The sequence below is a fragment of the Corapipo altera genome, unplaced genomic scaffold (assembly GCF_003945725.1).
Source record: "Corapipo altera isolate COAL_440 unplaced genomic scaffold, ASM394572v1 46, whole genome shotgun sequence".
In the NCBI taxonomy this organism is placed as follows: domain Eukaryota; kingdom Metazoa; phylum Chordata; class Aves; order Passeriformes; family Pipridae; genus Corapipo; species Corapipo altera.
Window position 1 is genome coordinate 1,127,625 of NW_020884883.1, and position 25,780 is coordinate 1,153,404.

Below are 25,780 nucleotides of genomic sequence, written 5' to 3' on the forward strand. Positions count from 1 at the left end.
AAATAAGGTGGGGTTTTTTAATTTCTGTTCCAGTGCACAACAAAAGTATATTTCAGGGATACAAATCTGCAAGATACAGCAAAACTTTGTTGTTTTCCCTCTGGAATATAGCAATTATAAAGAATGGTTTCAATTATTTTAAATTCATAGATTCTAAATTGTGTTTCCTTACCGCTCTTTCTACAAGCGAAAACTTGCTTGAGGATAAAATACAGTATCGAATAAAGAGCAAAATAAATATATTTTTATTTATTTGAAATTTATAGGCATAGAACAAAGTACAGAAGGAAAAAGTCAACTCAATTTCTATTTTTTTGAAAATATTATTATTAAAAATAATGTTAAGAGCAGCTCATTGTGCAGAATTCTGTAGTTCTTCTGATAGTAGCTGAGTTACTGGCAGGAAGGTGCACACCAGAGAAATTTAACCCAATGTAGACTAGGTTTTGCCTTGTACACAAAACTTTATGAGAGCCCATGAGCAAACAAACCAGTGAGCAGTGAATTATAACATTCACTTATAGAGTTTTCACAAGCATTAATCTGATATTCTTTACCAAGTGTTAGACCAGCAGATTTTTAGTGAAATTACATGTGTAACAGTAGGAAATAGCAGTGCTAACAACCATTGAGTTACTTTGATTCTGTAAGGTTGGTGTTCAGCTGACCAATGACACAGGAATTGCGCAGGAGCAGAACTTGCTGGTCTTGTACCCTCCCCGCAATGTAGGAGGCAATACAAAGGAGAGGGAGGAAAAAAAGGAACAAGTAGGTGCCTGAAATAAGCCCCTAGTAGGTTATTATAGGTTTTCCCCTGAATTCATGAATGAGATTTGAAAAGATTCTTTGACTTTTTGCTCTGTGGGGTGTTTCCTTTGTACAGGAAAAGATAAGTTACATTTTGTGGTTAATGCTTGGTAAACTTGAGCTGAGGAAATGGACATGGAAGGACTACACAGAACAAAGCTAGTGTTCTGGTAACTGTATAGGAATGTATTTCAGTGAACAATATGATTATTTCCACAAGAACCTTAGTATTGGCCATTCATATATAAATTGTCTCCATTATTATGACGTTATCTTTGTCTGTTAATAACACAAAACTCCATTGCACATTAAAAAAAAAATCAAATTAGTATCTTATGACTCTTTCTATTTACCTACCACTGCTGCAATTAATCTCCAGTGTCTAGAAGATATAGAAGATAATATAGGAATGACTGCATAGTGCTGTATCATACAGTGTAGAAGTCTCCAGTCTAGTGGTCCGCTCAACCAGGAAACCTCCTTGTGCCCAAAGGTTCTGTGCAGCTCTGAGCCTGACCTAACAAACTCTGTTCCAAAAATACTGGCAAAGTACTGAGGAGGGGATCAAAGGAGCACATCAAATTAAACTGTAATATTGCTTTCAAACCTAAGCTGATTTATTTAGAGCTAGCTTTGATGTATTTGCACTCTTAAGTATAACTCCAGAAAGTTTTCATACATTAGCAACTGGAAAGCTCATCATATATCATACATATTTTTTGGTGTTTAGAGAAGGCCTAAATAAAGAATATTTATTGACTGCTGTGAAGCCACAACACAGACTGCTTATTAAACTGGTAAAAGACAAGTTTATGGGAAATCTTAAAATACTTTACTAAAATTGTGTTAATTCTAATTGCGAGCAAAAAAATGTTTTAAAGGGTTTTTTGGGGGAGGTGTTTTTTTTTTTTTCTTTAACAGGAAACTGAGGTTTTGGAGTTCTCATTACTGGCACAGGGTAAATGACAGACTCAAAGCTCATTTAGTTTTCTTTAAATAAAGCACAGCAGCTTGTATACAGCACATGGGGTCTCAGGTCCAGTTCATACTATTCCATAGAACTAGTTTTAGTTTATAGCTAATAAAGCAGTCCCGCAGAGTGTGAAAATATAAAATGAAGGAGAAAAAACTCACCCAAACCTAGCAGCCAGTGACAGATCCTCAAAATGAATAAAGTCTGAGTTGCTGAAGTGTGCTGTCTACCTAATGCTTTGTATTGGAGTGATGCCAAATGCTGCAAAAATCTGATTAATTTAAAATGACAAGCATCAATATCCTAAAGTTAGTTGCTTAAGAAGAAATATGTAATACTTCCTTAATGGTTTAGTTATTTATTTAATGGTTTAAGATTGTACTTTCCAAAACTAATAATTTTTAGATTTCATGAATTTGAAGTATTTAGTGAATTAAAAAAAAAAGAAGTTTGAATGGACAAGTGGGCAATAATGGAAGGAAGTGTCTTGCAGAGAGGTGATTTAAGTAACCCCATAAATACTGTAGGGTAGATAGTAAGTTATTAATTAATATAATAAGTAGCAACCTAGGTACTAGTGAGAAAAAAAGAAAGACAATAGATCATTATATCAAGCTGATGAAGCTCACTAATATGTCACATATGAGCATTGCCTAAGAAGAACTTGCTGAACATGTCCTTTTTTCTGGCAATGTTGCTGAAAACCACATGGGCCATAATTAAAGCTGGATCACAAAGGAGAGAAACACTTGTTTTAATCATTAGGCTATTTATATTTGCACAAATAAGTAAATCAAATGTTATTGTATGGATGGCAAGTGTAAACCTTTTCAGTGCAGCCTAAATCTGATAAACATTTCCCTTTAATTGTTTTGTGTGAACTACTGACATATAATCAATTAAGTGCTCTGCTGAAAACAAACAAAAAACCGTCGTAACTATTCCTGTATATCTTAACTGCATTACCATAGTATTCACATTAGAGGAAAAAAAAAATCTTGTTTTTCAGTACTTTATTGCTATTTTATTACTAACATTGTTATTACCAACAATCACTTCCAAACTACAGAAAAAGTTATGAAACCAACTTGTTGAAAGTAATAAATAGCACCAGTAGATGGCCATTAACAGTGTCTTTGTGCTGTTATGTCACACATGAATTCTACCACCAAGTTTGCTTTTTTTATGTTCTGGCAGCATAAAGTTCTTTCAGTTTAGATTATTTACAGGAAAAAATGCAGTAACCTTAGTTTACTAACATAGTCTTTCAGACTGTGGAGTATTGCACACTGTTCCTCAGAGTCTTGGTCCACTACTCTTCCAAATTGATTCACCGTTAGAAAGCTTGTTAGTGGAAACAAGGGATCAGGTGATGAAAGCACACATTCAGATCTTGAGGGCATGTATTTATACACAAGAGCTGTGAAAAACCTTTAGATACCAGAGCATTCTTAGCAATAGAGACTGATATACAAAGACATCAAGACGTATCTGTATCTGAGCAAATGTGATCCAACTGATGTTAGGGTTCTTCAATCAACAGTTTCAATTCTCTTGAATAAAATTGTACAGACTTAATGTGTTGGTTATATTTGTAGGAAAACAAACCCAAAACCTACTCATTTTGATAACTGGACAGGCAGGTCAACACTTCTTGGCTTTTAATCAACATTAAATAATGCTGGAGCACAGACGAGTACCTAGAGGACTGGTCTCAGATGCAGTATTTTCTTTATTACTAGCAAGGACTTTCACTCAGCAATACTTGGTATTAATCATGACATTAACATATTGCTCTATCGTATCAGTCAATCCTCTGCACTTTGCCATTGTGGTATTATCACTCCATGCAGTTGCAGGTTGCTTTGACCAACTGTAGCTGAAGGAAAGTCTCCCAGTGGTTACTTTCAATCCCTTCCTTTTCCAGCAAGTCTGTATCATGTTCATATTTCAATCATGTTCTGTGTTTGGAATGTGTACATTGAACAGCTCACCAGGCAGTCCTTACCTGGAGTGTTGAGGGAAATGTGGGAATGTGCCATCTCACTCCAGTACACTGAAAGTCAACCTAGACAAAAAAGCTTGTGGAGTTCACCACACTGTATCTTTCAGATGAGAAAATGAGGTGTCCAGACCTGTAAAACGTGAACATACCTACACACACAGTTTAGCATAGTCATGCCTTATTCTTGGAAGAATGAAATCGTGGGATGGAAGGCAATCTGGACTGGCAGAGCTGTTGGAAGAAAAGGCATAAACAGCATGTGTTCCACTAACCATTAACTATTAAGGCAGAGGTACAGGATGGAGGGGATTAGAAGGGTTTTGTAATGTGTAGGACAATCATACCATTTATCTGCTTTACTTACTCCCTGACTCAAGAAATTACTTATTCCCTTGTATTCTTCTTACAAGGTACCTGTCTTATAGCATACTTTTTCAAATATTTTGATCAAAACAAATATTTCACTTCAAAGTTTTGAAATTGGAAGATTAGGGGGGAAAAAAAAGGAAAAGAAATTCATCAGTTACAGAAATAGTTAAGAACTTGCTGATGTTAAAATTTTTCAGCAAATTGAAAACTGGAAAAGCACTTGTCACATCATTTAGGGGTTTTGATCGATAACTTCGTTTATATAGGATACTTCCTTAGTGATGTTTACTTAGACTTTGAGTGATCTGTTACCTCCAGTCTTAGCAAAAGTTGCTAGGAACAAGAAGTCTTTTTAGGACATGAAATTTAGTCAGTACTTTTTAGTGGTGTTTGTTCTGGTAATTGTGTCAGATTGTTAGTTTTTATTGTTTAGTGTTAAGTCATAAATTATGCTATTCCTAGTTATTAGATGCTGCAACATTTATCCTTGTCTTTGGCAATGGATATTTAAACTGTGTTATTGAACAGAATTTAACTTCTTGATATCCCATTCAGTTCGGTACATGTATTGATTACTGTTTTCTGTGTGTAAAATTCATTTAAGCATAAGAAGCTAATACTGGGTTTTGACTGATTGACTCTATGAACCTTATAATAATATGTCCCTTGCAGAAAACACAGTTTAACAGGTGGACTGGTATCTATCACCTTTGATACTGAATATAGAATAAAGGTGCTAACCGTTGTCTTATTCATAGAAGTAGCCTTAGAAGTTAAGTGATAAATATACCTGTGAAAAAAAGCTCTGCATCCACAAGTAGCTAAGTCAGTATAGTTTGGGGTAAAAGCTAATCTTAACCTTTGTGTCTACTTTGCTTATGAGACACCCAATAAAATTCACTTAAAACGTAATTGGATATGGTCTTTTAAAACATAGCATGAAGGTTGAATAAAACATAGCATGAAGGTTGAGTAATTTATAAGATTTTAAGGAAAGAACACTTTATAAATAAACCAATTACTTGTTTTCCTTTTCAAGGATTTAAAGAGTTAATTTACTGAACCTGAGTGTGAGAAATGAAGGGCAGCATACAAATGTTTACTATGTGAAATACTGTTTAGAGAATACTTTTTGAGCTATTAAAGAGCCAAAATATGCTACTGCTGCATACAGATTTGCATATACAGTGCTTTGAAAGAATTACAAATCTATGAATTATGATGCTAGATGATGGACTGATACAGAGAAGTCAGATCTTGTCTGTGATTCCATCCACAAAATAATGAAATCTGTAATTGATATCAAAGTCTTCTGAAGGTGTGTAACAGTTGTTTTAGTGATCTGCTAAAATGTGAGAATTGTTTTCTAGTTAGATTTTACTGCTATATACTACATTACAGCCAGTGATTGAAAGCAGACACTGACATGTTCTGGAGAAAATTGTAATCAGAAATGTTCTTTCTTGGTATTTCATTAGCATGCTTCTCTATTCTCTAACAGTTTAATTTACCATTCATTTCCCCCTATTTTATAGTAACCTTATTTAATTACAAAACATATGTACACTTCTGTAAATGCTATAAAGTCATCATGCTGCCCTGTTATTTTCTGCCATTATTTTTAACCTAGTGGTTTTTTTCTAAATGTTATAAATTCAGTGCACAGAGAAACACCATTGAACTGCAAGGAAGTTGAAGTGTTTTAAAAACTGTTTTGTTTCCACCAAACAAGGGTACTAAGTTAATATATAGAGGACACAAAATAGAATAAAGCTCATTAAATTCCACTTCTCTAAACAACCTTTTTGTACTCAAGTAGTCAATAAGGGTTTTACAGAGACATTATGGATATGTCTCTGCAAACAGAAGACAGCTAATTATGCTTGTGCTTGGAGCTCACTGGCTGTGAACTCTGTAGTTCAGAAGCTATAGTTCTAACACTAGGCAAAAGAAAGTTTTTCAAAAGCCCTGTTTAGCCATCTCTGTAAACATACAATTAGCTATTGATTCCTCAAGGAAGCCTACCTGCAATCTAGGTACTCTGAACTCCTAATCTATTCCTGTTCCAAAGAACAGGTATCCAAATTATCTTATCTGTACTTCACAAATTCTGGAAGATTGCAAGTGCTGGCAGCCATCACACTCACGATAACATAAAGGTTCCATCACATGAGTTCTAGAGTTTAGAATGAATGTATCTCTTTTGCACCTTTTTTGCATAACCTAGTTGGTTTTGTCAGGATGTGCCTACTAAAATCTTCACAAAGTGTTTTGAGTAATGAAGTGCTTTTTAGGTCTACTTTAAACCCATTGATTAAATGGAAGATGGTCTCACACTTCTTTCTCACAAAGTCATTTATTAAGGGTTGCAATAGAGGTGATATGCATCTCAGGTGCTATTTAAGTAACCCTCATATAAGATTCTTAGCTATTCTTGTTGTGAAAGTGTTCTGGTTTTCACACTTGGATGTTTACTCACCCACAGAGAAGGGTGAACATAGCTGCCTCTGTGATGAAGTGGATTAGGACATACATGTTAAGACTTTGTGTTCAGGTCCTCACAGTAAATAGATGCTCATTAAATACAGAATAGAGAGACTTATCGATTACTTTTAAATACGAGTAGTTGGGTACTCTCTTGGAAGTTCAACTGCCTCATATAATAAGGCAAAAGAGTCACCTTGGAGTTGTTCGTTTTGGTTTTGGTTTTTTCCTCTCCCATTATATAACTGAATGGCTTGGCCATTGAGTTCCTGGGCTTGAATATGGGATGTATTTTCACTTTTTGAATCATGTCTCTGAGAAAGTACCGGTTGGTGTAATCATTTAATCCTAGACATGATTCATGTCTGTGAAAACATAAGGGAAGGAGAAGGTTCATTCCAGTCTTCTTTTTTTACAGAAATTCTTCTCAAGATTTCTGTCCACTAAGCTTTGGTATCTTCCTGCTCAGTATTGTTAGCCTCTTCCCATACTTAACATACTAATGTTTCTCATGAGCTGTATAAGATATTTAGGTGCCTTAACATATGGCTGAAGATTACAGTTGTCACAGGGTACCAGTGGCCTTTTTTTTGAAGGTGGCTGTAAAATGAGTTTGATCCAGTTCTCATCGAAGAGTGGTAATGCATATATTAAGCCTGGATTTCAGAATTCAGCTTCCAAATACAAATCTGCTGAAAAACTACTCATTTGTCTGCCTCATAATAACTAAATTTTAAATCCTGATGTTGGAACTGACTCCTAAGTAGACCCTAAGATCATCCCTAGCTTTTAGTAAGTTACATCTACTGGGATACTGTGCAGTATTGTAGTGTGGTGTGCTTTGCAAATGTAGTGAAGTCAACCTGAGACCTCACTACAGCATTGGGCTTAAATCTGTGTTGACAAATGCAGAGACTGTAAGAGTGTTTTGTGACTTATAAATAGGTGGATTAGCAAAGAGCCTATTTTGTAAACTGAGGAGATTCTGACAACAGCATAATAAGCAACAAAGGATTACTAATGCAATAGGTATTATGCTCCTGGTCATAGTTTCATTTTTTTTCCATTTAATGAATTAGGCCATATTGTGTACATATTTCAGCCTACTCATTTTTTTCTTCAGGTGACTTTATTAGAAATTTATACGGACTTATTTCCATCTTCTTTTTAATTATTCTTTTTTTTCTCTCTTTTAAATTTTTTAAGTTCCTATGCAGTATTTTTTCTTGGTTATTTGTAGTTGTTATTTGGCCATAAAAAAATAAAATAAAAAAAAATCTATATGAAAATACCTAAATCAGTACAGCATGCGAGTCTTCCTAGAGTCCCACTTACAACTGACCTCACTTCACAGAACAACCTACCTGCTAAAGAAAATTAACTCTACACTATGACTACAACTCCTAAAGCATTAAATGTAATTTGGCCACATCATTCTTGGATGATGGTCATACTGGAAAATTTGTCATATTTCCCTATGTGAAATATGGGAAGCTCCATGAAGCTGAAGAGATGACATGATTTTTCTTCATTTGAAATCATGTACCTCCCACTCTTCACGAATCCTGAATCTAAAAATTATAGTTGTGTAATTTTGAAGTTTTTTTTTTTTTTGCTCAAATGTAATTCAAATGTGAATGACAGAAGATTTTCTTTTTCTTGTCAGTGTCATCATTAATACACCTGCTGGTGACGTTCTTGAATAAAAAAGTCACCACTGTTTCATGAGGAGTTTCTTGCTTGTCTCTCAGAGACTACAAAACTAGGTTGTTTGATCTTCCATTTGTGCTTGCCATGATTAGCACTTGACCTGACAGTACTCCAAATTATTATATTTATTCTTTAACAGATCTGAAAAAGCATTAAATCTTATTTCTTGAAGCTCTGACAGAAAAATATGGGTTGTGTCACTGGATTTTTGAAGTTCACTTTGAACAGAAATTAAGGCTGCCATTAATCTCCATAACACTGAAACTTAATTCAGATAATTCTGTCTAAAGAGATTGGCTAGGTTGCTGGAAAACAGATAGGACTAATACTGTGTGAGAAATTAGATTGTACCCGGAATTTATTTCTTTTAATAAACACTGATGAGTTGTCAGAAGGATTTCAATAGCTCTAAAAGTTTTTGTGCCAGCAGATGGGCCTGTCTTCTTCTTATTCTTTTCAGGACCTGTGAGCAGGTTGTAGAGGATTGCTACGCAGAAAGATCTGAATGGTGATCTAAGTACTTTTCATGTACGTAAGGAAACTAGAGATAAAGCATTCTTATGTTTTCACAAGACAATGGAAAGATCATTTCGTATAAGCAATGTGTTCTTCTGTCTTGCATCAATATTGAGGAATCAGCACTTGGCAGAAAACATCACTCCTTACAGTGATACTTTTCATGTTAAAACTTATTTTTCTAAGTACATGGTAATGTTATACACCCGACAGGAGGTCATCTGAATTTGGCAGAACACACATAAAACTTTGCTTTTGTCCTTGATTTTGAACTAAAGAAGAAAAAGGTGAAGAATTATGAGCAAGTTGCTTATGGAAATGCTCTGTATTGTACAACTTCATAGCACTGCAAATTTCTAAAGAGTTCACAGTGAGTTTATCTAATATTTTCCCTCCAGACTAGGAGGGTGTGAATTGTCTTTCAAAGAGAATTATCCTATTGAAGAAATTAGTTTCTTTATTGACTTAGGTTAGTACTCTGATGATCTCTTGTGCCAGATTCTTTTATCTCGTAAAAGCTTCACATTCAAAGGAAGTAAATTATGATCTATAACTGGATACTAAATTTTTATGTGGTTTTGTTTCTGACAAAAACAGTAGAGAGGAAGGAGAATACATCAGCAGATGTGACTTGTGATGTAAATCCTAAATTGGGTCATTTAATGAAGTAATCTATCAGAATAATGGCACAGTGACAGTCATGTATTTCGTGATGATGTTAACTTATAAATGTCAATCACTTCTTTCTCTATGCTGAATCATGTAAACAGAAAATGTGTAACAGTAGTACCTGAGACTTCAATGTCTGAATGTGAGTAATGTAAGCCTTAAGAGCTTCTTCAACTTGAACATTCAAGTTCATACATACCATTATGAATTCCAGAGATACATACTTTTAGTAAAGCATCTAATTTTTTTCCTGAGCTTTACCAGATGTCTCCTAAATAAAGCATTTATTAAGTAGTTTGTATCACAAATAGGAAGTTTGTTTTATAACATATTTTATATTGGGAATCCAAGACATTGGGATTGTTAAGGTATTTCAACATAATTGTATAACACCTGCGCCAAACTGCAAATTAATATGCTGTAATTGCAATAGTGATACCAGGAGCGTATGGGACTGCCACTTATATTGTTGTTCGTGCTTAGTTTGGTGAAGGTAGGTGTAAGTGTAGAAAAGACTAACAGAGACCCACCACCTTCTAGTTCTCAACCTATACTCTGCATCTTATATAAAGAGAAGTAGTCTTGATGGTTGATCATCAAATACAACCTCTTTCAGAGTAAAAAAAAATGTTCATTTCAGTGCACTGAAATTGGAGCAAGTGTTATAGAAGGATGGATGAACATAGAGCTCCCGGCTGATATCTGAAGTAAAAAAGAACTATGAAGTAGGTGGGAGCTGGGACAGACTATTTGAGACTACCTATACCCTGAGACTAGCTCAGTTGGTTAGAGTGTGATGTTGATAATGCCGAGGTTGTGGATTTGATCACTGTATGGGCCATTCACTTAAGAGCTGGACTTTATGATCCTTGTGGGTCCCTTTCAACTCAGAATATTCTGTGATAATTCTGTGAAGAATGCAAAAAACCATTTCTCATTCATTTAGGAATGGAGACAAGAAAACCAAAACTCACCTAGAGTGAGATACGTGAGGGATATCCAGAAGGGCTTCTGTGAGTGAATCAGAAGCAAAAAGTAGGCTAAGGAGAATGTGGGTCCTCTTCTCAGCAGGACTGGGGACTTACTGACAAATGACAGGGAAGAGGTTGAAAAATAGAAGAGAGTAGCATAGCATAGCATATTTCAGTTGGAAGGGACCTAAAACAATCCTCTAGTGCAATTGCTTGACCAGTTCAGGACTGACCAAAATTTAAAGCATTGTTGAAATGCATCTTAAACACTGACAGGCTTGGGCCATTGACCACCTCTCTAGGTACCCTATTTCAGTGTCTGACCATCCTCTCAGTAAAGAAATGTCCAGTCTAAACTTCCCCCGATGCAGCTTTGAACCATTCCCCCCTATCCTGCCACTGGATACCAGGAAGGAGAGATCAGCATCTCCCTCTCCACTTCCCCTGCTCAAGAAGCTGTAGAGAGAAATGTCATCTTCCCTCATACTCCCTTTCTCCAAACAAGACAAACACAAAATCATCAGCTGCTCCTCATAGGACTTGCCTTCCAGCCTTACACCAGCTTTGTTGCCCTTCTCTGGATGCAACCTTTACATCCTTAAATGCTGGGGCCCAGAACTGCACACAGTTCTCAAGGTGAGGCTGCACCAACACTGACTACATTGGGATAGCCACCTCTGTTGGCCAACTGGAGATATTGTGTTTGATGCAGGATGGGATTTACCCTCTGGGCTGCCAGGGCACTGCTGACTCATACTGAGCCCTCTGCTGACCAGTACCCTCAGATCCCTTTCTGCAGGGAAAGCCTTTCTCCAGCCACTCCTTTCCTGGTTTATACTTGTCCATGGCATTACTCAATCCTAGGTGCAGAATCCAGCATTTCAAGTTGTTAAATTTCATTCCATTAATCATTACCCAATGATTCAGTCTATCTAGATCTCTCTGCACCTTGCAGTTTTGAATCATCATCAAACTTGGTTTTGGTGCATTAAACTCCTGCATCCAGATCATTGACAAATATACTGAACATAAGTGACTCTAGAACTGAATGCTGAGGAATGCCTGGTGGCAAGTCACCAGGCAAATGTAGCCCCACTGACTGTAACCCTTTGAGCTCTGCCCTTCAACCAGTTTATGGAGTGTACTGTGAACATAATGAACTCTGCTGTTCAACCAGTTCTTCACCCAGTGTGCCATGAACCTGCTCATCTCACAGGACAACTTGTACAGAAGGATGCTGTGAGGGTAGTATCAAAAGCCTTAATAAAATCAGAAAAACTGCATCCACTGCCTTCACTTCATCCACTATATAGATGACTTTATTAAATTAGTTAAACAGGACTTGCACTTTGTGAACCCATGCTGACAGTGCCTTATGATTGCATTTTTGGTTCACTTTTCACAGTTAAGGTTTGCCTTCATACTTCCCAGGTCCCTGAGAGTCCTGACAGAGCTGTGGGAGTGAGGTGGTACCTATAGTAAAGTCATAGGGATCATTTAAGTTAAACGGACACATATAAGTCCATGGTATGACATGAGGTGCACTTCTGATGGTGTAAAGAAGCTGTCTGGTGTCGTTGTGAGACTACATTCTACCACCTGCAATAGCTTATGGCAACTGTGGAAGGTTCCTGATGACTGATAAAAGGCAAAACCCACTTTCATTTTCAATAGGGGCACTAAGAAGAATCAATCAAACCGTCAGCCTCACTTCAATCCCTGGGAAAGTCATGAAGGTTGTACAATGTCTTCTTATGTATGAATAGGAAGAAGGTGATTGAAAACAGCCATCAGAGATTTACTAAGAGTAAATCATACCTGACCAAAACCGTTGCTTTCTGTGGGGTAAATGACACTGTGGACAAGGGAAAAGCAGTGGATGTTGTATATCTTGACACTAGCAAGGCCCTTGATGTAGTCTCACATAATCTCTCTTTGACTGAATTGGAAAGATATGGGCTAAATAGGTGGAAAGTAAGGTGAGTGGACAGCTGGCTGGCCTGCTGGAATGAAAGAGGTGTAATTGGTATTGTAAAATCCATCCGGTGTCCAGTAACAAGGAGCATCACTCAGCAGTCAGTTCTGAAACCAACACAATTAAATGTCTATTTTAATGATTTGGATGAAGGAATGGAGTACGCATTTGGTAAGTTTGTGGACAATATCTGATTCACAGTGCCAGGCAGCAGCAGCTGATCTTCCATCAGAGTGACCTGGACTAGTTGGAGGAATTGATTAACAGGAATGTCATGAAGATCAATAAGAGCAGTTGCAAAGTCTTGCATCAATGATGGGGCATCCCTTTTCAACAGTATAGGCTGGGGGCTGACTGTCAAAGAAGAAGCTCTGCAGAAGAGGGGATAGGATCACTTTATGTATAAGGAAAAGCTGAGAAGGCTGGACCTGCTGAGCTTTAAGAGAAAGTAAATAGGAGACCTTATTGCTGTACTACTACCCAGTTGGAGCGTACAATAAAGATGAAACAAGACTATGTGGAGGTGCACAGCAACAGGATGAGAAACAACAGATGCAAGCTGAAATGTGGGATATTCCAATTAGATAAAATAAAATAAAAAAATATTTCCATGAGGGCAGTTAAATGCTGGAACAAGTTGCCCATCTTTGAAGATGTTCAAGGCTGTACTGGATACTGCCCTTAGCAACCTGATCTAAATACTTTTAGTAGGGAATTGGACTGGGTGACCCTCAGAGTTTCCTGTCAGAACATAAATTTTAATTTTTTTTTTGTTTTAATTCTTTCAATAGGAAGAACTTTTGAACAAGGAGATAGTTTTTCCTTCAGTTCTCAAACTGCTATTGACAGAAATGTAGTAATTTTCCAGGGATTGATCTTAGTCCATATTGTGAAATACTGGGGGTCATAGTGATTTTAACACAGGATCAAACTCTGTAGGTACTCAATTTGAGACTATTTAGACTTGAAGCATAAAATATTTACTATTTGAGATAAATGTGTCAAACATTTATCCATGAAAATTAAAGTTCCTTTTGGTAGTGGAACTTTTTTGAGAATTGAGCGTATTTTTAAAAGTAATTCAAGAAAGGCTACACTTCTGAATGTAACATTTTCCCCATTTTATTTGCAGAAAATATTGAACAACTAACTGTATTTATTGGATTAAATGCTGTTTTTAGAAATGTGTTTATTACATATGCATTTTTGCATATATGAAAATTTCTTTACTCAGTGTGATTTTCTCCATAGTATCTTGTGGAATGTTTAAATTAATAAATAGTTATAGAATTCCGTGCTGTATAGCTTATAATTTGAAAATCAGTACTGTAAAGCACTCCAAATAAATAGATGTTGTCCGTTTAGACAGCTTATCTGATGCTTATCAATATCAGCTTATTCTCCTGATTTTCTAGGAACATTAACATTACATCTAATTTCCTCTGTGGAACAATTTCTATCCCAGTTTAAAACACTAAGTATTATCTGGCACAGTTATTTGTTTCTTAGCTAGTGTATTTCTTAGCAAAATGCTCAGTATTCCTGAAATGTTCACGTTGAGCTTACTTTGGGTGGCACATGGTATAACTTTTAAGGTATTGCATAGATTCACAGCAGTAGCATTATTGTTTCTTTTTATGTCTGTTATACTGAGGTTTTAGTTCTCTAACTGCAGTCTTACAATTTTCAGTTATCACTATTAGCTGTTAAATCACTTAAGCAGTACTGCTTCTACCTTTAGGAACCCACTTTTGCTATTGCTGTTGCTGACTCAGCCTGACTAGCAACAGTTGTGACTTCACACTGTGTTAGGTGTGGTTCAGGGAGTCCAATGTAATATGTAATTGAACTCTTTGCAAAGTGCTATCAAATAAATAATTTGCTACATTTTCAAATTTATGTGTATCTAAAATTTCTTGAAAAGTAAGGATATTGATCAACCCAGTTCTGTCCATTTTCAAAAACTTTACAGCAATAAGCTGTAATGTATGTGTTCAGCACAGAAACGTTAACTAAGTCTGGGAGAACAGTGTCGTGTTTCTCAGCAGCCAGAAGAAATGTAGAACTCTATTATCTTTCTAAAGAATATAGTATATAATCAGAGAAAAGTTTCTTCAGAAATCTCTTTAACAATAATTACAGACACGGATATAGTTATGGGTTGTGCAGGTATCGTCTTCAGCATTTTTCAGGTCTATTTTTAGTTTACCTGATGATTACACAGCAGTTGGTGTGAAGTCTAGCCAAAGCTATAATAAATCAAGATGGTACCCCAGACACCCAAGAGATGTGAACCACTCCTGAGGGATTTCATCTTTAATTCAGCATTGATCACATTGTGATGCTATGGAAATTAGGCTAAAACATAGAAGAATAAATAGGTCTTCCACAGCCTTTAAAGAAAACAGAGAGATCATACATATTAGAAGATTCAGACTCCTCTTTTTCTCATCTTTTTATTTTAACTCCTGTCAACATAGAGTGGAGTAATGAAACTTTAAAGTAGAATTGAATGTATTTAATTATTTGTTGCATGAACACAAACTATGTATTATGCTTTAGGTAAAATTGAAATAAGGAGTTCTCAGAATGTAGCTGATAGTTAAAACATTGTAATTTGCAGGAAATTGTTTTTGGTTTTTTGTAAGCCATGGTTTAGAATCAGTTTCATATCAAATGGTAATGTAGCAAGGAAATTTACTGTTTTAATCCAACCAGCAAATTATGTGTTTGCTTTTCTGAATTACAGCTTGTTAACTGCAGCATATGCATTGAAAGACACAAAATCACTTTAGATAACGCAGTTCTCTTGTCCAAACCCAGTAATCCAGTATGCAGTTTCTCTTTCCTGAAAAATCACCTTTTCCTCTCTCATTCTGTGTCTCATGGAGATCTTTTTTATTGTCTTGACTTCATGGAAAACCAAGGAATGAATTTATTAATAGAATTTATTAAAAAAGAGGAACAAATCCCTCAAAAATATAATATCATTGATTGATTATGCCTCTTTATTGGAAGAAGTCTAGAGATTGCTGAGGCCCACAATACTTGTTTTTCTTGGCAGGGCTCCCTGAAATAAGTCTTCACAATGAGTCTAGAATGTCCTGTTCATGGATTGTGCCAGCATTCGTTATCGTTTCTTAACAGGTTGTAAATCAGTACTTCATATTTTCCTCTTTCCTTGATTTTTTTGGCTTGGTCGTTCATCTGTGTTTTTTCAGTATGTAGACTTTACAGTGATGTAAATTCCTGTAATTTGGTGGTACGCTTTTTGTCATTTATGAGATAAAGCTTTTGTATATTTACCTTGTAGTGATAGTATAACAGCTTTATGAAACTATAAAGGATAACACTGGATTTTTATAAATAATAGTAATATTAAGAAAATATTCTGGTTTACTGGAGTTTGTGAGTTAGATGAAAACAGTAATGATTACTTACTTACCATTTGATGCTTTTTTTAATATCTAAACCATCATAATACTAATTAACTTCTACAGCAAAAAATCAAAGTAGTTCAGAAACTCCATAGCTGTTGCAATACTGAAGATGAGGATTGCTGCTATAATGAGATTAAAAGCGTTACACCTGATCATTTTTAATTTTTGTCTGGATAAACAGAATTATTCAGATTTTTGTCACAATTAATAGTCAGACTGAGGGTTGTAGTGGAACCATAAAAAAGACTTTAGCATGCAGAAGACCTATATATATATGAGCAGTGGACTAATTTAGGATTGTGGAGAAAGAGCAGAGAAATTTTTGGCATTTTATCTGAAAAAAAGGGGGGAAAAAAAAAAGAAGTTTGTTGGTGCAGACTCTCCAGACAGCTGTCAAACAACAAAGAAGGAGTGAGGTAGCTCTCATTTTGGAAATAGCATCACTAAGTTAACACACATAGCTGAGACACCAACAACGCTGCTGTCAAACTACTGCTGTTGTTTCTCAGGCTACTTTGAAAAAATATTGGTCAGTTCCCTGTTTGTAGATCCTGCTGTGCTTTTGAGATGCATTCAGTGATGCTGAGCTCACAGGAGACATCTGTCGAATTGGGAGCACAACACGCTGATACAGGTTAATAGAGCCCTGTGCATCCTCACTTTGGGTAATCTTGCATGCATCTCTTAGTATAAATGGGGTTCCATATTTTGCTATTTATATGTAGAGAAACTAGTTTTTTCATTGTTTCAGGACATTTTGTGATGGGCAACTTGTAATAAAAATTCTGTAGACCAAATTAGTTTTTTATTGACACTCTTACAACTCTTATGCTTTCCCCGAGGAATGTTTTAACTTACTTTCATTCTATTCCTTTGAAGATCAGAAAGATGCATGTGCTATAACAGCCCTGAAAAAGCTAAAACATTAACATTACTTTATGTGTTCAGCATAGATACAGCTGTGTTCACCCCACAGGCACTGAACTGAAATGGCTAAGCCAGGAAGAGTTGATGTAGCTTGTTTTCATAGTTGATGGCAAAATACAGAGAACCACTCAATTCTAACACCCGAATCATGTTCTGAAGGTGTTTCTTTTTCCCCTCTCCTGATGAAAAAGGTGTCTAGGATGACTTTGACGTTAAGTGCCTGCAACCATTAAGGAAAAACAAGGACTATTTTGCCCTGGAAAGAAAATGTAACTATTTCCACTGCCAAAGAATAGCAAGTAACTCGAGTCTTACTGCATATTTGTTTACTGTATACTCCCTGCTTCCATTACCTGCCCCATTTTCATGTCACGATATCTGTAAGGTATCGAGTAACTCAAGACATTGCTGTCTGGCCATGCTCTAACCACACTGCAAATTCCTACTGTATGTTTTTGTTACACATCCATAAAGTATAGCTGTACTCTGTGGACAGTAAATTTTTACTTCTACAGAATAACAATTTGTGGGAAAATGGAAAATTTTCAGTTTTCCTGAACTACATTTAATTCTATCCTTGCAATTATTTGTTAAAATTGTTCTTCTCCTACTTCTAATTTTTCTAATTAAAATTAGAAATATAATTTTCTACTTAGACTTTTTCTAATATTCGTCTAACACAATAAATTGAAAATGTAGTTTTTGTTTGTACGAGGTTCATATTATTTAAGAGTGATGCATGTAATGCATTAATAGAGATGTTCATCCTAATTTTGAAAACATTAGCAGTCCAGGATTATAAAAAATTATTTATTTTTACTAATTTAGATTGACAGTAACTGTGAGGGTTTTTTACCATCAAATGCTGGCATGCACAAATAGTTAAGGAAATGCTTTATTTTGTGATCGTAGTTCTGTTTTCATGATAGTCTGTGATACATTTCTAGTTTGGTTGTTGTCTTGAGGAAACCTCTAAAGTTTTGAGGCCTTAAAGTTTTAAAAGTTTGGAAGTGGGTTTATTTTTCACTGAAATGCACAGTCTTAATGCTTCATTAATATATATAAATATTATATATTAGTATTTATATTAGTAATTAATATATTAATTAATATACTCCATCTCTTAAAAAACAGTCATACCAGCCCAGGTGTAAAATGTTATACTATGTGTAAAAGTGATTTCCATCACCAACAGAAAACACAGTGAGTGTTGTTATGCAAAACTGTGATCTGGGATTTTTTCAGTGGAAGTAAAAAGATTGAGTCTGGATCCATTCCCAAGAAACACTTTGAAGTCTTGGAGTCCATTGCAACCCAAGTTGTATGTCAACAGCTGACTAGTAAGATTAATAATAGAACAAAAAGCATAATCAGAGGAAGTACATTAGTAGGAAAGAAAAGTTTAAAACATAGGGAAATAGGAAAGTAAAATAAATTCCCCACTTTTGAGAAATAGATTTCTAATTTTCTACTAGCTGTTTCTAGAAGTTGAGTGCAGGTGTATTTTATCTGTTTCGTTCTACCTCATTAACACCATTTTTATGATGGTTAAGAGGGTAAATAGAGATGAAAGGAAGCTCAGTAAACCAAAGAAACTGAAGCAAGATAAAGTTCTCATGCTATATAAATGTCAATGGTTTTAAACCTTCCTAAATCTTCACTTACTTGTTTAGCTTTTATTTACAATTCATTAATTTGTCTAGCATGTATTCTCCTGTCTGATTTTGCAGGCCATTTGATATCTGGTAATGTATACATATTGTATATGATGTAATTACATATATATGCATATATATGTATATTTAAGTGGAATATATGTATATATCCCACTTACAGACCAGAAGAGTAGAAAGCAACAATTATTTACCGTGTCTCCCACAAGACCATGGGTCTCATAACATTAATTGTACACTCAGCAAAGAAATTTTTGGAATATATCATAGAATGGTTTGGATAGAAGGGACTCTAAAGATGAACTAGTTCCAAACCCCTTGCCATGAGCAGGGACACCTTCCACTAAACCACATTGCTTGAAGCTCCATCCAACCTAGCCTTGAACACTTCCAGGGATGAGGTATCCAAAACCTCTCTGGGCAACCTGTTCCAGTGCCCAACTGTCGTGGTCTGAAGGGGGGACAGGACACCAGGAAGGGTGCAAGCAGACTTCTTTATTCAGGGGTACGCCCGATTCTTAACCGTCCCGCCAGGGAAAAAGGGGCAGAACATAGGGTGGGCTATCAGACAGACAAACAGGGGAGCAAATCAGAATAAGGCATGGGCAAAAGGGGGAGGAGTGGGGGAAGCAGGGAGCAGGCAAATTCATGGCAGGCCTGGGCATGTGCAGTTGTGCACCGCGCAGCATGAATACAATGAAACCACACAATAACAGCAACGTCCATATGAAAGTCCTGCCAATTGCTGCATGCTTTTCTCCATGCCTGGAACTGTTCCTATCCTGAATCGTGTTCCGTCACACCCAACCACCCTTACAGTAAAGAATTTCTTACTAATATCTGTTTTAAACCTACTCTCAGTTTAAAGCTATTCCCCCTTGTCCTGTCATGACATACCCTTGTAAAAAGTCCCTTTCCAGCTGTCTTGTAGCCCTCCTTTAGGTACTAGAAGGTCCTCTGAGGTCTCCCCAGAACCTTTTCTTCTGCAGGCTGAACAACCCCATTTCTCAGCCTGTCTTCACTGGAGAGGTGCTCCAGCCCTCTGACCATCTTTGTGGCCTCCTGTTGATTCACTCATGCAGGTCCATGTCCTTTTTATATTACGGCCCCCAGGGCTGGCGACATCACTCCAGGTGGGGTCTCACAAATAGTGAAAACAAAAGAAAGGAAGAAAAAGATGTACAATACAAGAAGAGAGCAGCAGACTCGAGAGTCTAATCTTCAGAAGTAATAGAGAATGAGAGAGGGATCCAGAGGAGACTGTAGAAATCATTGCAACATACTAAGCCATGGAGTTGTACACCAGCAGTCCTGAGAGGCAGGATAGGTTCTGCATGGTTATAAACATATTCCTGCATCAGTCTCAGTTCTGAGTTATCGTGTTGGAGAAGTCCCAGGTTCTGGTCTCTGTGGTAATAAAACCTTTCTCCAGAAATTACTGTTTGTCAGTCCAGGGGTACTTTGTTTAAAGAAAAACTACAGAAAATCCTGTACAGAATTAGATGAAAATGCTGGTTCACTTAGTGCTTTGTCACAGCTTATTTCAGGAGAGGTGAGTGTGTGCGTGAAAACAGAGAAAGAATAGCATCTTGGGTGAATGAAATTTATGTATAATTGACAGCATATGCCTTCAGTTACTGTAGCTGAATAACTTTTGTAACAGTTATATCATGGAATGCACATTTTCAAATGAGACTTCTATGGAACTCTTATTTTTCTTATTTTGTAGCCTTTCATATTATTGACTTGTGTGACAGAAGAAGCAGTGAATCAATTATTTCTATATAAATATACTTTCATTTACATTTCAGTCTTATATAAAGTATTTATAATGAACTAATTCTGGAAGATGCTATCATGCTTTTTTATTCATAATAAGAACAGAAACATAGAAGTGAATATTATGGAAATGTTGTTTAAAGTTCTGTTCTCAAGGCTTGTACATTCAGAATAACTCTGTAAAGCTTGCACATTGGGAATTGGTCAAAAATTTCATGTATTACTTCGGGTTTTTCTTTTTCCAAAACAAACCACGCATTCTCAGTTTAGTGTTGAGATTAAAGGAGAGTGATGAATGACACAATATGTGTTAAAAGGTACTTATTTTAGCTAAAACAGTAGTGTATGACATTTAAAGATCTTGAGTTTGAAGGCTTGGACTCTGCTAATGCCTTGCTTCATAAATAAGAGGAACTCTAGTGTACATCAAGCATTAAACAAGGTGCTGAAAATGTATGGGGGTTTTTTTCTATCACAGAAAAAAAAATTTCTTCAAATTGCTCCAGATTGATAGTTCAAGGTGTTACATATATGAAGATAGCACTAATTTTATTCATTGCCTTATGATTATTGTAATCACAATGGTGATTTCAACTGAATTCCTGACATCTCAGCATAGGATTCCCCTATTCCAACCGTTAGTGACCTGAAGCAGAAAAAAAGAAGGTAGAGTGACTTGTTTGTCTATTGATGCCAGACCACATGTAGTTCAAGTAGTAACATGTGATTTTCACTTCCAATGTACATACTGTATACATACCTTTTCTCCATTTATACAGAGAAAAAGCTCTTTTTAACAGTTTTAACAAGTTACATTTGTAATTGATGTTCTAACACAGGGGCTTGAGTTGATCATATTACCTGATAAAACTTCCTGTCTGGTTTGTTTTCTCTTAGTGGTATGCTTGACGAATATTAACTTGCATGCATACCTTGGCACATCTGGACTTTTTGGTCTTCTGTGAACCATTCCAGTAACTTGTTAATTCCACTAAAAAATATGGCAATTTACAGACAGTTATTTGCAAACAAAATGAGAGTATTTTATCATACAACAGGTATTTCCCATTTGCCTTATTGTACCAGTCAACATAGTATAAGACTGTATAACTTCTAACACAGATGCCAAAAAAGGAAACCATATTTTAGAAACTCTTGACTTCAAAAGCTTATTTAGAATTTAGATTACTTACAGGAAAAATGCTTTAACTTCTAAAACTGCAGTGATGTTGGTTTGGAACTTTATAATAAAGAAAAAGTCTGTTATCAATTTTATTTTCTTTTCCAAAGTAAAGAAGACTCTTACAAAAGTAGTAAATAATGTTAGCTCAAGATGGTCAGCAAGTGCAGCTTCAGATGCTGTACAAATGCAAACATAACACACAAGAATAGACTATTGTTCTTTGTATCTGAAAGTGCCAGATAAATGCTTAGTACATTAGGAAAAGAACTGGCTGAACTGTAGAATTTTTATTTATTATTATTATTATAGCTCTCAGTCTCTCTAAAACTGCAAATAGATAATTAAAGTTTTATTTCTTTACGTGTGTTCAGAGGAATGGAATTTGTATAAACTTGTTCATACTATCTGTGAAGATATTCATTTTAAGTTTTATCCTTAGGAACAAACTTTTTATTTAGTCCTCCACGTTGGTAACTTTGAATCTGTGCAACAGTTTCAAACACATTCAGCAAAGTTTTGGTCCAGTTTTGGTCACAAATCCAAAACACAGCACCTTGTGGGCTGCTATGAAGAGCATTTCCTGCAGCTCAGCCAGACCTAGTACAGTGTTCCATATATGAAAAAGAAGAAAAAATAAACCCCCTAATTACTGTCCCTTATTTAATGTGAGCCCAATTCTGTATTTTTTTGGCCAGTCAGTCAGCCATGTACGTACTCCAGAACCGGACCCAGGAGCTGTGGGGGATGAAGAGCAGTTGAGGAAGGGACTCCTAGGAGACAGTGTATTAGAGCTATAAGTAAGAATGCAGAGATGTCAGACAAATACAAAGACCTTATTCTACTTTGCAACTTCAGCACAAATTTTCTCGCGTGGATATGAGGTTTCAAAATTGCAGAAATTTAGGAAGCGTATTTTATATTTTGAGTGTAAATGTAGTCTTCCCTTTTTCAAATCATTCTTGTTATAACTGATGAATTAATTTAACTCAACGGGATTATTAAACAAACTGATCATTTGTGTTTATCAAGACAGGCAAACAAAATAGGCCAAAATGATTTAACAGCTTATTCCCTCTAAGGCAGAAGTTCTGCTTGCCTGACTTCAAAGGTACTGCACCTTCCCATGCATAAATCATGCTTACTCTTTCAATGTCATTCTGTGTGCCAATCCAATAGAATGCTAAACTAGCAGAATTCTGAAGTGTGATGTGTTGGGTCCATCACAATGAAGAACTGAATGGCCAGGAGCTCGCAAAGGTGGACTGACCCTTTAGTATCAACAGGCTGTTAGGATGGTCTGTGTGTAGATGAGTTTATTTAAACCTTCTTTCTCTAGTGTACAGATGAACTAGCAATACCAGGAAAACAAATTGCAAGATTTTTGAGGAGTAGTTGACAGAAAAAGCTATACAATGAGATGGCTGGATAGAAGGGTGAAATTACAGCCACACTTAGATGTCTGGGACAGCCAGAGTCACTCTGTACAATCAGGAGAGAGAGTGGTCCCTCCAGAGGGTAATTTGAATCAGGTACATTAAGATCCTCTCAAGTATGCACATTATGATAAAATTACTTTCTAAAGAAAACTACCTCTCTTTTGCTGATCCAGGGAGCTTAAGAAGACTAACCTTCTAACTTAAGTATCTAAAAAGTTGGCCTGGGTGATATGCTTTCCAATGTTTCTGAAAAATTTCAAACTGAATAAAATTATAGCTCATGGGCAAAGAATAGAAAATCAGAATCTGATGAATATATGTTCAGGAGAGTAAAGATATCCAAATTGAGATCCAAAAGCACAAAGAAAAAGAAATACAATAATCTTAAAACACATACTCTCCTTGTGCCAAGTAAATGTGGTCAGAGAATTAATTTTTCCAAGGCAGTGCAGCCACAGGCCTTTCTTTATCTGAAGATATTGTTGGAGTCCTTTGACATCATTAGCATTTTTACTCCTTTTCTACTGGAGATTTAACCTAATCATGCACTTACATTGCTGTAAAGGGAATAGGTGGGAAATCTTTGTCACTCTGCAGTTTTACCTCTGATCATCTCAATGTGATGACTGACAGGAGACGTAACTGACCACTCATGAAAAATGGTCTTTGATTCAGGTCATGTGTAAAATGGCTTAATTGCCACTTAACAACAAAGAAGTGAGGTTGAAGTTACCAACAACTTTACTGATTTGGAAAAAAATAAAATCTGCAATTTGCACTGTAAAATATGGCAGAAGAGTTTTAATAATTTAATTAAAACTTTTTCAAACTAACTGCATATTTTTACACTGCCTGTGTTCTGTGCTTCAAAGACTTGTAAAGCAGATGTTTGAAAGATGGTAGCAGTAATCAATAACTGTAAAATGGAGGAGCCCTATGAAGAAGATCAAACTACTTTACATAAGATGTGACTGCAACAAGGTTTACTTCCCTTTGTTTCATAGATACTATGTTCCAAGGAAGATTGGAATAAATTAGCTTGTTAGCAATCATACAATAGCAATGTTAAAATTACTAGTTATAAGCATTATCAGTGGTTTTTTTTCATCAAATAAAGTAAATATCTCAGCAAAGAGAAAATAAGCTGATCATAGGTACCAAAACTAAGATCTTTTGAGTCTTAATGCTATTGCTTTGAAAACCACATCTTAAATTCCTTTCTTTTGTTTTCTGCATATAAAGCTAGGAAAAAATACTCATTTTCTACATCTTCACAGATTTTCCAAATGTAATTAATGAATATTTGATACACAGAAGAACTATTCCAGCAGAAAAAACCCCTTCAAAATACATCAGCTAAATCAGCTAAAGATTCTGTACTGTTTCTGGGTCTCTGTCCTTGCATAGAGCAGATTATGAAATTAAAATTTAGTCCAGACATTTGCCTTTAATATTTTTTATTTCTTTCATCAAAGTTTATCCTCTTCTTCCTTGGAACTAAGTCATAATGCAGAATTTAGGATAATATATCTTCCTATTTATTTTTCAGTACTCAAAACAATCAACCACAGAAAAAACTTCCAGGTCATAGCCAGCAATGCTGTAGTGGACATCAGTCTCAAGCCAGGATGAGGCAGGTTGATTCTTAAATAAGAGCACATAACAGTTTCATGGCTCAGTCAGCAGAGAAGGACAGATGTCTAATTTGGATGACTTAGATTACTATTCAGAGATCCATCACAGTATTTACAGGAATTAAGGTAAATACCTAAACTGTCATCCTAAGCCCTGCTTTGCATAGGCCTTTTAGGTGGAAAACAATGACTGTTTCAGATCTTTCTTTACACATAAACTAAAGAGGCTTGAGTTTATTTCAAAGGTTTTCAGGGGTTTTTTTACAACAATGGAAGAACAGTTCTAACTATTATTTTGATGTCTTCAACTTTGAAAATACTGTTTTTTCATATGAATCTCGGCAAAGGCACAACAGCTGGTATTTAATTTTTTTTTTTTTTTTAAATTTTTAACTTTGTTTACATAAGTCTACACACTTGTCACTATTTAAAAATGTCACGGGAGCATACTGGGAAAGCATCTGAGAGAGGAATACCTTGGGAGTCTATATAGCTCTAGAAATGTAGAGGTCAAAAAAGCAGAAAAGCACAATATTTTATTTGCAGGGATTTTAATTAGACCTACTACCTGGACAGTCAATTTCTTATTCTTTTGGAGTTAACCAAGTGGTAATAATTAAACCTCACATTTAATTCTGTTATCTGCTCATCTGCTTTCTGTCCTAGAATGCATATGAGTTTCCAGAATATACCAATCTGAAATACATCAGATAATTGGAAATTAATGAATATGACTTTCTGAGACAATCTTACTCCAATTCACAGAAGATTACAAATAGGTTACTTAATCCTATAAAATAAGACTGCAAGGGAGCTGAAGAAGTTATCTAGGCCTTTTCATGACCCAAGGAACAACACTAAATATATGTGCAAGAAAATGCTCACCTAATTTTAAATTCACAGTCTACTCAATACTTTTGAATCTTGTCTGTATGGACGGATCTTCTATTATCTTATTATTGTTATCATAATTTATACCTAATTATTTCTGTTCTGACTGCACCCACAATAGAGAACAAATAACTGTGATTCATATTTCCTATGTTTCTGGAAATTGTGAAGTCTTCCGTCAGAACTGCCTGCTTTGAGACCTGTAACCACACTAATTCATTTTTTGAATTGTATTTTGTAGAGCCAGTAGACTTTTTCTGATTTTTCAGTGACAATCCTATGTAAAACAATGTCAAGGCCATATTAGAGTAAAAATAGAGGGAATTTACTGTTGTTTG

The 25,780-nt window shown here is 35.7% G+C and overlaps 1 protein-coding gene across 4 annotated transcripts in view; it reads left to right on the forward strand.

Annotated features, from left to right (window-relative positions):
• CSMD1 (CUB and Sushi multiple domains 1) overlaps window positions 1-25,780 on the forward strand; it is a 1,093,278-nt gene that overhangs the window by 375,092 nt on the left and 692,406 nt on the right. The gene's annotated exons all lie outside the window — the stretch shown is intronic.